The sequence below is a fragment of the Homalodisca vitripennis genome, chromosome X (assembly GCF_021130785.1).
Source record: "Homalodisca vitripennis isolate AUS2020 chromosome X, UT_GWSS_2.1, whole genome shotgun sequence".
Lineage (NCBI taxonomy): Eukaryota > Metazoa > Arthropoda > Insecta > Hemiptera > Cicadellidae > Homalodisca > Homalodisca vitripennis.
The window spans coordinates 99,085,690-99,098,012 of NC_060215.1; positions in this window are offsets into that span (position 1 = coordinate 99,085,690).

Genomic DNA, 12,323 nt, shown 5'->3' on the forward strand with positions numbered 1-12,323 from the left:
ATAATTTTTAAAGGAATTTTTTATTTGATCGAAGGTATAATATCCTTTGTTTAAACCATAATATTTTGTTATGTTCTTTTCACTAAATCCTATACAATGAGGAGAACTTTCCCTAATATTTATTACAAAATTATCAGAATAAAAACCACTTAAACCAATAAAATAATTGGATTCTTCCTCTAAATGAATAGGATGTTCTAAGTTTAAAACTAATTTAGAGCTTTCTGAAGTCAATTTGAATAGTTTCATTTTCGCTATTTGAATGGAGAAATTTTTAAAACAAAAAGATCAAATAAAACTACAAACGTTTGAAGAAAACAAGAAAGATCAACCTATATTAGATTGTTAATTGTTGGTTCAAGTGGATGTGGAAAGACAACTTTATTATTGAATTTTATCTACAATAGGTTGATTCCTTATTCAAATTTGTATGTTTTTAGCAAATCTTTAGAACAAGATGCATACAAAAAATTGCAATTGCATTAATCGATAAAATATTTTTTATAATTATTTTTAAATTATCTTTAATTTTTATTTACATTATGAAAATAACTAAAAAACGGTAAATCTGTTCACGTTTTTACGTTCCACGTTCATGTTTTTACGTTCCACATTACACGTTTTTACGTTCCACGTTCACGTTTTCACGTTCCACGTTCATGTTTTTACGTTACACGTTTTCACGTTCTCGTTTTTTACGTTCACGTTTCACGTTTTCACGTTTCAAATTTTTTCTAAATAAATGGCGAACGTAACTTCAGAAGAAGCAAAAAAACTTGATCAAATAGAAAAGAAATTAATCAAAGGATTTAAAGAACAGATTAAAATGTATGAAAAAGAACAAGAATTTCTTCAAAAGATTAATCAACCTGTAACCTCTGCAATTAAAAGTATTGAATGTAAAATTGAAAATGTTTTAAATCAAAATAAAAATATGATGGATTTAGTTCCAGTTGTACGACAATTTGCTGATATTTCGATTCCAGAATCTGAAGTAGAAGAATTTGAATTACCAAAATTACCATCTTCAACACCATTTAGACCCCGAATCATTGAAGATTCTACAATAGTTGAACCAATAAGTCCTGGGACAACGGATATATTAATTGGTGATATTGGTAAAAAATTGTGGAGATTATTAACAGACAATGATGTTCCACGAGATGATTTATATTCTGAAGAAGATTTGAAAAAGTATACTGACATTTTATGGAAATCTCATTCAATTTACAAAAATAATGATCCATCAACTAAAAAGCCTAAATAAAGTAGAGGTAAAAAATATATGAATTTAATTAAACCAATTTGGGAAAAACGAATCGAAGGATCTGGTGTAAGAAAGTACAGTGATAACAGATATATCGATGATTTGACAAAACTTGATGGAATTATTAATTATATTTATGCTCAGGAAAAGGCTGGAAATAACAATTTTTTGAATAAAAAGGACGCGATTAAAGATTTTATTTCGAACAAATTTGATGAATTGATTGAAAAACCCGATGGAATTAAATATTTAAAACGAATTTTGCCTCAAATAAGTTCTCCAATTATAGGTAGTGGACTTTTGAATGATTTTATCAACAATTTACCTTTTGAATTACACGTACCAGGCTATCAATATCTGGGGCCTGGGACAAAACTTGAAAAAAGACTAAAACGAGGAGATCCTGGTGTGAATAAATTAGATCAAGCTGAAATGGAACACGACATTTTTATGCAAAACATAGAGACACAAATTCTAGGCATATTGCAGATAAAAATTTACAAGATAAGGCAATGGATAGATTTTTATCAAAAGATGCTAGTTTAGGTGAAAGATTTGCTGCACTACCAACAGCTGGAGCAATGTTTTTAAAAAGAAAACTAGGAATGGGAATCGAAGAGAACTTGAAATTTTATCTATATAAATGGAGGTGAACGTAAATTTCAGTAAAACTCAGAAAGAGAAAATAAAATCCGCTTTTAAGAAGAAAATACTTGTTAGTATTCAATTTAAAATAGATCAACTAAACAATGGCGAAGATAAGATATTTTTAACAAATAGACAATACAATAAACTCGAAAAACATAAGAAAAACAATAAAGGAACCAGAATAGAATTTTCTTATAACCAGTTAAAAGAGCTTAAAAATGGTGGAAAGATTTATTAGATTTTGGAGAAAATATTCCAGTTGTTAAAAATGTTATTCTTTATGTTCGAAAAGCTGCTCCAATCGTTAAAAAAGACGTGATTCCTATTGTTCGAAACATTTTAAATTGGTTAGATAAAGAGTTAGAAGATGTTACAGGATCTGGATTAGATGAAAAACTTTGAATTACGTGAAATCAAAGATTTAAAAAAATTTGAAATCAAACCATTAACACTCGGGGAATTGGAAGAAATCTGGAAAAATATTTAAAATGTTAGAGTAATTTTCATGAGAGATACATTACCTGAAAAAGTTAAGAAATTTGAATGTGGAATTGTGAATTTAGACTCGATTATGGGAAGTGGAACGCATTGGATTTGCTATTATAAAAATGATAAGAATGCATATTATTTTGATTCGTATGGAAGAATTGAGGACAAACCACCGAGGGAATTGATAAAATATTTGAAAAAATCAAACATTTATTATAATGATTCTCAAATTCAAGACAATAAAGATCCCCCAATTTGTGGTCATTTATGTGTTTTTTGTTTTGAATGAGTTGACTGATGGTAAAGATTTTAAAGAAGTTGTTAACAAATTATTACTTAATAAATATGGATTCACAAAATATTTTTTGATGTATTTGGAACACAAATTAAAACAGAAAGTATTCAAAATGTAGATGAAATTATTCTAAATAAAGTTAATAGTTTGAATTTTGATAGTTTGAGAAATGAGTTTGATAACAAGTTAGAAAATTTGTGCAAAACCTTCCAGATTCAGATATTTTTGCTGTCGAGATTGAAGATTTTAAAGCAGAATATGATAACAAACTTGCAAATTTCATGAGTTCAAATGAAGTTGCTGATAAAATAAAAACATTGAAAAAAGAATTTGAAGATGGTGCAAAAAAAATATTTACCAATTTAATGTCTCATATCAAAAAAGCTGATAAAATTACTGATGCGATCAAAGTTGAAAAGAATTATGTTAGTTTAGCTAACAAAAAAAGAATTGTCGGTGTTCGACCTGGTATTGACAAACATGATGTTGTTGTTAAAGAACAAATTTTAAAACCTCTAAAATTATCAGAAAACATCGATATTGTTGATTTAAATGACCCGAATGTTGAAAATGCCTTAGATTTTAAAGGTAAAAGACTTAGCAGCGTTAGTAAGGGAATTTATCCGTTTAATGTTATCGTAAAAGATCAATTCGAAGATCATATTAAAATGTTTAATGAACTAAAACAAAATTATGAGAATCATAAACAGTATGTTAAAGATTTTACAACAGAAGTCTATGAAAAGTTAGAAGCCATAAATAAAAGATCTATAGAAAATTGTGATGAAATTAATGAAAAACTTACAAAATTTCAACAGTCTTTTGATAAGTTCAGTTTAGATGCCACCAAAACCTTTGAAAATATTGCTCATAAATTTGTTCAATACTGTGATTCATATGATGATAAATTTCAAAAATTATAAAAACAAATTAATAAGTTCCAGGAAGAACTTGATAAAAGAATTGATGATGTAGGTATTCTCGCAGGGGTTTATGCATGATAAATTTTCCCTAAATAAATGGCGCTCATATATTGTGTGAGATGTAAAGAAAAAACTGCAACAAATGATATAAAACACTATGCAAACATCAATGGAGTTAAGAGAATTTCTGGAAAATGTGCTGAATGTAACACTAAAAAGAGCCATTTTGTAAAAAACTTGATTTGAAATTATTTCCTAATAAATGGAGATGGCGGGACATTACAGTGCTTTCGATCTTTTTATAATGCAACACGAAAGAGATTTGGAAAAAGAACACTGGGATGATATTTCTCAAAAATATGAACTATCTGAAGATATGATGCGATTGTACATTAATAAGTTAAATTGGTATAACATTGCAAAATATCAAAATCTGTCCCCATAATTAATTAAAGAAAATATACATTATCAATTGAAAGAACACATGTCTGTTCTTTGCCTTTATCAAAATTTGAGCACAGGATTTTTGGAAGAATTTAAAGATTCAGTTGATTGGAACAATATTATAGATAGCGGTTACTATCCTGTACAAATTGTATTGAAATATGTGGCCGAAATTGCAAAATTTAAAGCAGAAATCCCGAATATGACGAAGTATATCGATAATAAATGACTAAAATTTATATCTTTTCTTATAAAAACGTACATTAAATCGATTAAAAATGATATCTTTCTTATACAAGATGTTTAAAATTTTCGTAAAAATATTTTGAAATTTTTTCTTATTAAATGGCGGACTACAAAAAGTATTCAGGTGATATTGAGAGGGCAGAGTTTAAAAATTTCTATCCAATTAGTAAACAACATTTGAATGAACCGAATAAAAGAACTGAGTTTAATATTGATTTTGGAGATAATGTTTGCTAGTCTAACTTCCAGTTTTATATTTCTGGAACTTTAACAAAACAAGATGGTCAAGCATATCTTGGAACAAATGATGTCAGATTGATTGATAATTTCGTGCCGTTTTTATTCTCTAAAATTAAAGTAAGAAAACACAATAAATTGATAGAAGAAATTGAAAATTGTGGTCAATTAAGTACTATTAAAGGAACCATATCTTATTCCAAAAGTGATGTATTTTCAAATAGTTTTTAATCAACTTTTAAATTTGGACAATTTGAAGCGGTCGGTGATTTAGTACATTTCTGATTAGGATTCTTTGAAAATGTAAATTTTCCAATCTATAAAGGTGGATTTTAGGTTAGTTTTATAAGAGCTGAAAATGATGATGCGATATTAAAAACAAAAAATGGAAATGATATGCCAGTTGATGGCAAAATTACAATTATCGAGTTTTTCATTAGAGTTCCGATGATTTATTATAAAACCACGAGTAAAATTAGGTTGATTGATGAAATTACCTAAGTTTAATTTTCTAGATTGACAATGTATTGAGCAAAAAGGTATTTCCGGAACAACTTATTCGTTCGATATTACAAATATTTATAGAAATATTTTCAATCCCATGTTCATTATTGTTGGTTTTCAAACAGATAGACAAAATAATCAAGAATAAAATCCTTCAAAGTTCGATAGTTTGAATGTGAAAAATTTCAGAGTAAAATTGAATGGTTCTTATTATCGAGATGAATTACAAAATTTAAACATTTCCTGAGGTCTTTTCAGAATTATGTATCAGATGTATCAAGATTTTAAGAAAGTTTACTACAGAAATATGGAAATGTATTACAGTTCCAAAGAATTTATAGCAAATAGACCCATTTATGTCATTGATACAACAAAGAGTTTGACAAATATTTCTGGTTTAAAGAACGATATAATTATCAATATGGATTTTCAAAATGCTGTTGCAAATGCGATTTATTATGTTATTGTTATTTCTGAGAAATTTTTATCATATGACGTGATTAAGAACGATATTAGAGAAATCCAGTAAAATATTAGATTTCTAGATTTTTCATAAAACAGCTAAAGAAAGTAGAAGCAAACAGCTATAGATTCGGTAATTTTTCATTCGTGATTTTTCAGATTCATTAGACAGAGTAGATATATGCCGGTTCTTGGTCGCTTTTGGAGACGAACGGATGTATATTTGGTTAATTTTACATTCGTGATTTACTGTTTGATTTTACAGATTTATTTATTTATATACGAGTATATATATATATATATATATATATATATATATATATATATATATATATCTTTAAATTCTTGTCTAGTATCTTTTGCCAAGTAAAAATTCACTCAAAATGACAGTTTTTACAAAGAAATACTCTTGGTACTACCATGTATTTCCATGATCTCTTGGGCCTATTACTGGCTCGACGCCCCGAAAGTGTGGGGTGTGATTCAAATGAAAGTAAGAAATGACAATAAGTTGAACATTTATAATGACTAATAACAAAAATGGCAATGTTGGTAGATGCAGAACAATTTGTTCTCTTTTTGCACCTATGCAAATATTATAGGCTGACTTTACTACTACTGAAACATTCAATGTTAGTTGAGATTAAAAATAGCTGGTTAAAAATTATTTGTGAAATAAATATTTTATTTCTACGCTTGCTATTTTTAGGAAATACACGATGCTAACAATGCAGTTGTCTTAAATATTGTACTTTATTAATAAATATTTGTAATAAGGCTACTTTATTTTGCCCAGTAGTTTCCTTAGTTTATTACATTAAAATTTTAAAACTTTATTTTTATTCTATTTATGTAGTTTCTTTAGGATTAAAAAAATTTAAAGTTAAAACAAATAATACAAACAATTAAATAGGTGATAAATATTTAGGAAATATAGACGTAATACTCACAAATGATTAGATTTTATAACTGACATTTTATGTTGAATTTCAAATAGTTTTTATATCCTTAATATTAAAACTACTTCAAGTTACCCTCTTATATCCCTCTTCCAAGATACCGTCTCGTCACATGAAATCTCCTTTTTTTTGCATTATTACATATGCCATTAGTTTGAAGTGTGTTTTCGACGATGAAATTTTGTTTTCGATTGTGAATGAAACATGATTTACAACGTGGCTATCGTTCAGTGATACACAAGTTCAGTAACACTACATTTCGAAAACTTAAATCTTATATCTTCCTCTGTTACTAAGTACTACAATACGACTTAAGTTTTCATAACCTTGTTTCTCATCAATTTAGTATAAATAGAAGTCTGGTGCAGATTGTTTTTATAAGAGGTAGCGTAAACCGGGGTGATGAAGGATGAACGTAGTAGGTACGTTACTATTTCAGTACACAACATAGTAGGCCTATTGAAGAGTGTAGTAAGCAGGACGAATGTCGCTAATACGTAGCAACTGTCATTAATGTGAAGAGTAATGTACAGCTTTTCAAACTTGTGCCCCCCAAATACTAAAGTCATGTCTCCCGTTGTTGGCGCATTATAATGACCCTATTTGCATATGCTGGTTTGCTGCCTGCATTAATCACATCATTAAAATTGTTGCAACTTTCTCCACGGTGATTTTAAAATCTCGCAAGTAATCATTGTGTTTATATAACCTGTTTTGTAGTTGGGTGGATGTAACCTTGGTTTTAAAGTAGGAAACATATTTAGCCGAAATATTAGCACTTTTTATTCATTTCTAACAAAGCATATTCATAAAACTCGTGGCTCTCCTTCACGTGAAGGTAAGAAACTTCATGTTTAACTTCGGTATAAGGTTTTCCTCATACAGTATTTAAACGGGAAATTATCTCATCTGGAAACATCTATTGTATTTTCAAGTTTTGTTAAGATGGTGCCAACACTCAAGTTGTTTGTTAATATTAAACCTGTGTAAAGGATCAGGAAGCTGTTTCTTCAATTTGAGAATGAAAAGTGTTTGCTGTTGCTGCAATATAGAACAAAGCTGTTTTCCTTCTATGTGATTAAATGACACCATTCAGAATTATAAATTGCAATAATACAATAATATGTACATCTGTCATATTTACAATATGATAGTTGCTTTGTACAAGGAATATTTAATTTCCAGTTATTACAAATGTGCACGCGAGACATTACCGTACATAAGGTAGGATATAGAAGAAAAAATCAAAAAACGTCACTGCCAATATGGGGTACCTTGAGGTACCACAACGCTATCAACCTCTATTATCTCAATTTGTATGTGTATTAAAATACCTATTAAATTGGCGATAGAAGAATATAACTAGTAGAAGGAAATGAGAACTAGATTTTAAACCAATAGTAATGAAGTTTATACTAATGTGTTGAAAACAAAGAAGATCATCATCAGCTAGAAAATCATAAAAACAAAAATAGCAAATAGAAGAAAACTACTATTAGCATAACAGGACTTGGTTGTACTGAACCTTGTTTATTTCCTCGCAATACAATAGAATATATAATATGTCCAATAACATAACCTAACTTATACTAGGGAACGATATTTTATAATGCGAAAGGAATACTTACTTGAATTCTATTTTCATGCGTTCAAAGTAGTCAAATGTATACTACGGTAAAACAGTTTTAAAGGCCAAAAATTTTGGGCAAATTGAGGGATAATCAATAATTAGTCTCTAAAAAATGTTTGGAATTGTCTAGCTTGATTAAATACAGTGAATTCTCTGGCCGCATAGCAATTGAAAACAGTCAGTGTTGCATCGAATATATTGGTTCAATAGCTGGTTGAGGTCGTTTGGAATCGATCAAATAGTTTATAGTTCATTTATGAGGAGATAAGGAGAGGAACTTGTGGGGAATTGATAGAGAAACTTGTGATGAGGGAAGAGAGAAACGTGAATAATGATTAGATAATTTTGTCGTGGAAATAATAGCAAATCGAATCAGTTGGAGTTAAAATTTAGAAGTTCTGATTTGTTGTTAAAGTTAGGAAGTAAATACTGCGGGCTTTGACAATGCCTGAATAATTAAATGGTCAACACTAAGTAAAGTCCAGGGAAACACGACAAGTTGATGTGTCAAACGATTCCCATAGGGAAAAATACAAGATATTGGAGAGAGGATTTTGTTCTTGAAATAAAATCAGTACTACTATCCCAGAGTTTTACTGTGTTTTGTGTTTGATATATTTCTCTAGCTTTAGCGAAACACAAAAAAAAACATGTTTAGTTTTATTGAGATCACAACAAAAATACCCATAGGAACCCATAGGAAACTTGGCTCATCCTTACAGGTTTTTTATGAATTACGTGTAAGTCAAAGGCCATTATAGTATGTATTCAAATATACAATAACCCTCGAATTAAAAATATCTAGACAAATTTCTGAATCCTTGATTGCTGTATTTGAATAAAATCGATACCTAGAAATTATATAATTATAATTATAAAATTGCCCATCTATAAAAAATTTCTATTACGAACCGGTATTTAAGTTGGGACTAAAGGCCTCGGGAGCAATGTATTTATAGGAATAGGACTAGCACATAATATCAAACTTTGATTTAATTATACTGATTGCTATTATTTTATAAAAATACATCTTATAATAAACTGCTATTTGCAGAATAGATATTCTAAGTGTAATCATGATATTTGATTTATCAATCAAATCCTGTAAATGACAAAGGCTACATGTCAAAAATGTTCTATAAAATAACGATGGCCTTGAGAAAGATCTTTCCAATAATAAACATATTTCAACTAAAGGATCCCAATGATAATATTTTGGTTAAAACCATTTTATTTGACAATGCCCTAGTTAATACAAATATTCTGATACCTACTTTGCAAATGGCAACTTCCTACATCAACCTTTTCTCAATCAACGTATTGACTGCCAATAACAATTATTTTGTCGATACAGAGATTTTAATACAGAACATACACATTTACAATAGTCTTGCTAATGGTAAATGTAGCTATAACAGCGTATTGTTTAAAAACTTCATTGGACCGAGGTTGTCTGTAATAATCATCCCTGACAACAACAATAGCCTTATCAAAACATACATACAGCGTGCCTTCATAACTGATATATTTGTTACATACGAGTATATTAAGTAACTATAAACAACTTATATTCTTTCACTTTTTTTAAATTTTATGCTTTTATGATGGCGGTCAGTTGAAGTTATAAAAATGAATGGATATAGTTATTGTGATTTCGCGCAAAACAAAAAGTGTTTAATAATTCTGAAGTCACTTACAATAATACGTATTTGTTGAAACGTTTTTTATAATAACGCATGGTTTACAAATAGCGGGTGTGCAACGCTTTAACTAGTATACAACATTGCGGGAATAATTGTCACGCGATAATCACCGTAGCTATTAACTTAATCAGACCAAATTTGGTAAAAAGATAGTATTTGTATCCAATTGCACGTTTAAAGATAACGTTATTTCCCATTTGATTAACATTTTTTCAATGTGATGATCATTTAAATTTATAGATTTGTACCATTGAACTGTTATGCAAAATCAAGTACACGTTTTTACAAAGAAATGCATATAGTCATAAAGTTTAATTTATAGTAAGGTTTCAACGTTATAGACTGTATAAATGTCTAAAAACGATAATATTAAAATTCCTACTTTAAGGTTTATTGTCATATCTATGTTTCCCGAATAAAACAGCTAAACTAAAAATGCATCTCAGTTTGTCATTTTAAGATGACAGCCTGATATGAAATATACCTTTCTTCCAACTGAGGTGAAAAGGATATTTATTTTATAAATTATATATATATATATTTAATTGTTTATTATTTATTTATTTAGAGGTTAATGTACACTGATGATGGTTAAAAACCGAAACACGTGTATGTTAACCCTTTAAAAATACACACATATTGAAATTAATTATTTAATTATTGAAATTAATTAAATTATTGAAATTAAATAAGGCTATTGCCATTTTTACAATTTAATGTAAATAAAAGTCGTTTGACAGGTATTTGGTTTTCCGATCATATGTTAATTTGCTTATTTAAACGCGTATGTGACAGATACAGCCAAATACAAAACAATTTAATCAGAAAAAGTGAAGCGCTCTGTGGTTTAATGGTAGCACATTCACCCGGCAAGTGAGAGATCCGGGTTCGAGTCCCGGCGGAGCAAGTACTTTTTGTGATTCAATGTTTATTGAAAAATTAAATAAGGCTATTGCCATTTATACAATTATTTAATGCATATATATATATATATATATATATATATATATATATATATATGTTATTAAGACAGGTATTTGATCTTCCGATCACATGTTAGTTTGGTTATTTAAACGCATATGTGACAATTACGGCCAAATACAAAATAATTGAATCGTAAAAAGTGAGGGGTCTGTGGCGTAATGGTAGCACATTTACCAGGAAAGTGAGAGATCCGGGTTCGATATATATATATATATATATATATATATATATATATATATATATATATTAGGGAAGCAGGGGACTTTTGTTTGCTGATTGGGTTAAGATTGACAGACAGATTTACGACACAATTTTAATCTTCATTCAGACAACTTTAATTACAAATATATAATTTATTTAAAAATATTGTATCATTATTTATTATTTTACATCTATATTAAATATCTTTAAAGTCGAAAATATATCAGTTACACAATAAAATGGCTCCTGACACTCACTCCAGTGATTTTTAAACTTTATTGACGGCTTAATTTTTTATCGACGATCGGTTATCCAGCTATCCTCTAGGTTCCTTACTGAAATACGCTCAATTGTGGCCACGAGTGGGGAGGACATTGTAGGAAAAATTATTCGTCACGTAATTTCTCTTATGATTAAGTTGTATGATTTACGAAAAGAAAATTCTGCGTGAAAACCAGCCATACCTTAACAACTGCAGTGCGTAAGTGTGCCAAATTAAACAGCAGTTTAAAGACAAAAGTATAGTGTGATGATCTTGAGGATACGTAAGGGAGATCTCTGATCTAAATTCTCAGTTATAACTTAGATGTGAGAACCAGAAACTGCAGCAATCTGTTGGTAAAGACATAACTAAGATTATTTAGACTGTGAGAAGAAAGTTACAACAAATTAGCTACCTTGACTGTTGAACGGAAGTGTCTTTTGACCAATATTGAAGAGTCTGAACGAGGAGATGTTGCAACTGGAGTCGAGGGGGAGGAAGAGTCAGGAATCTGCAGACCGATGTACTGCTACTGCACTGTTAGCACATGGTGGCCGACCTGCGATATTTTTCACCGTCCCTACATGCCGACCATATAAGTGCAATTACCCCTCTTGAGGAGGACTACCATCGATCGGTCAACAACGGCATACCGCTACAGTTTTATCCCTTAAATGCTTTTCTTCTTTCACACTGAAGACAATCTAGAACAAATTATACTAGTCGCAGACTCACAATGCGCCATGTAAGTAGAAACTGTGTTAGTAGGGGAGTTAATGTGCAGTGTTTACCAAGGGGAGTATAATAGATATTAAGAAGAGATTGTTGCAGTAAATTGGGATTGGCCAATCAGTAATTTATTTTCATGTAGGGATAAACAATCTGAGGTAAAGGTACGGGGAGGGGGTCCCGGATACAATGGAGGGCACGGTAAGAAAGAGACTACATTGCAAAAATAAAATTTCAAAATTCAAAAATATTTTTGTCAAGTGTCTTAATTGGGCATGATATCGGTTACAAAGCCCTCATTGACTTTAATACTCTGTTGGAGTTAATGTTTAATAATTTT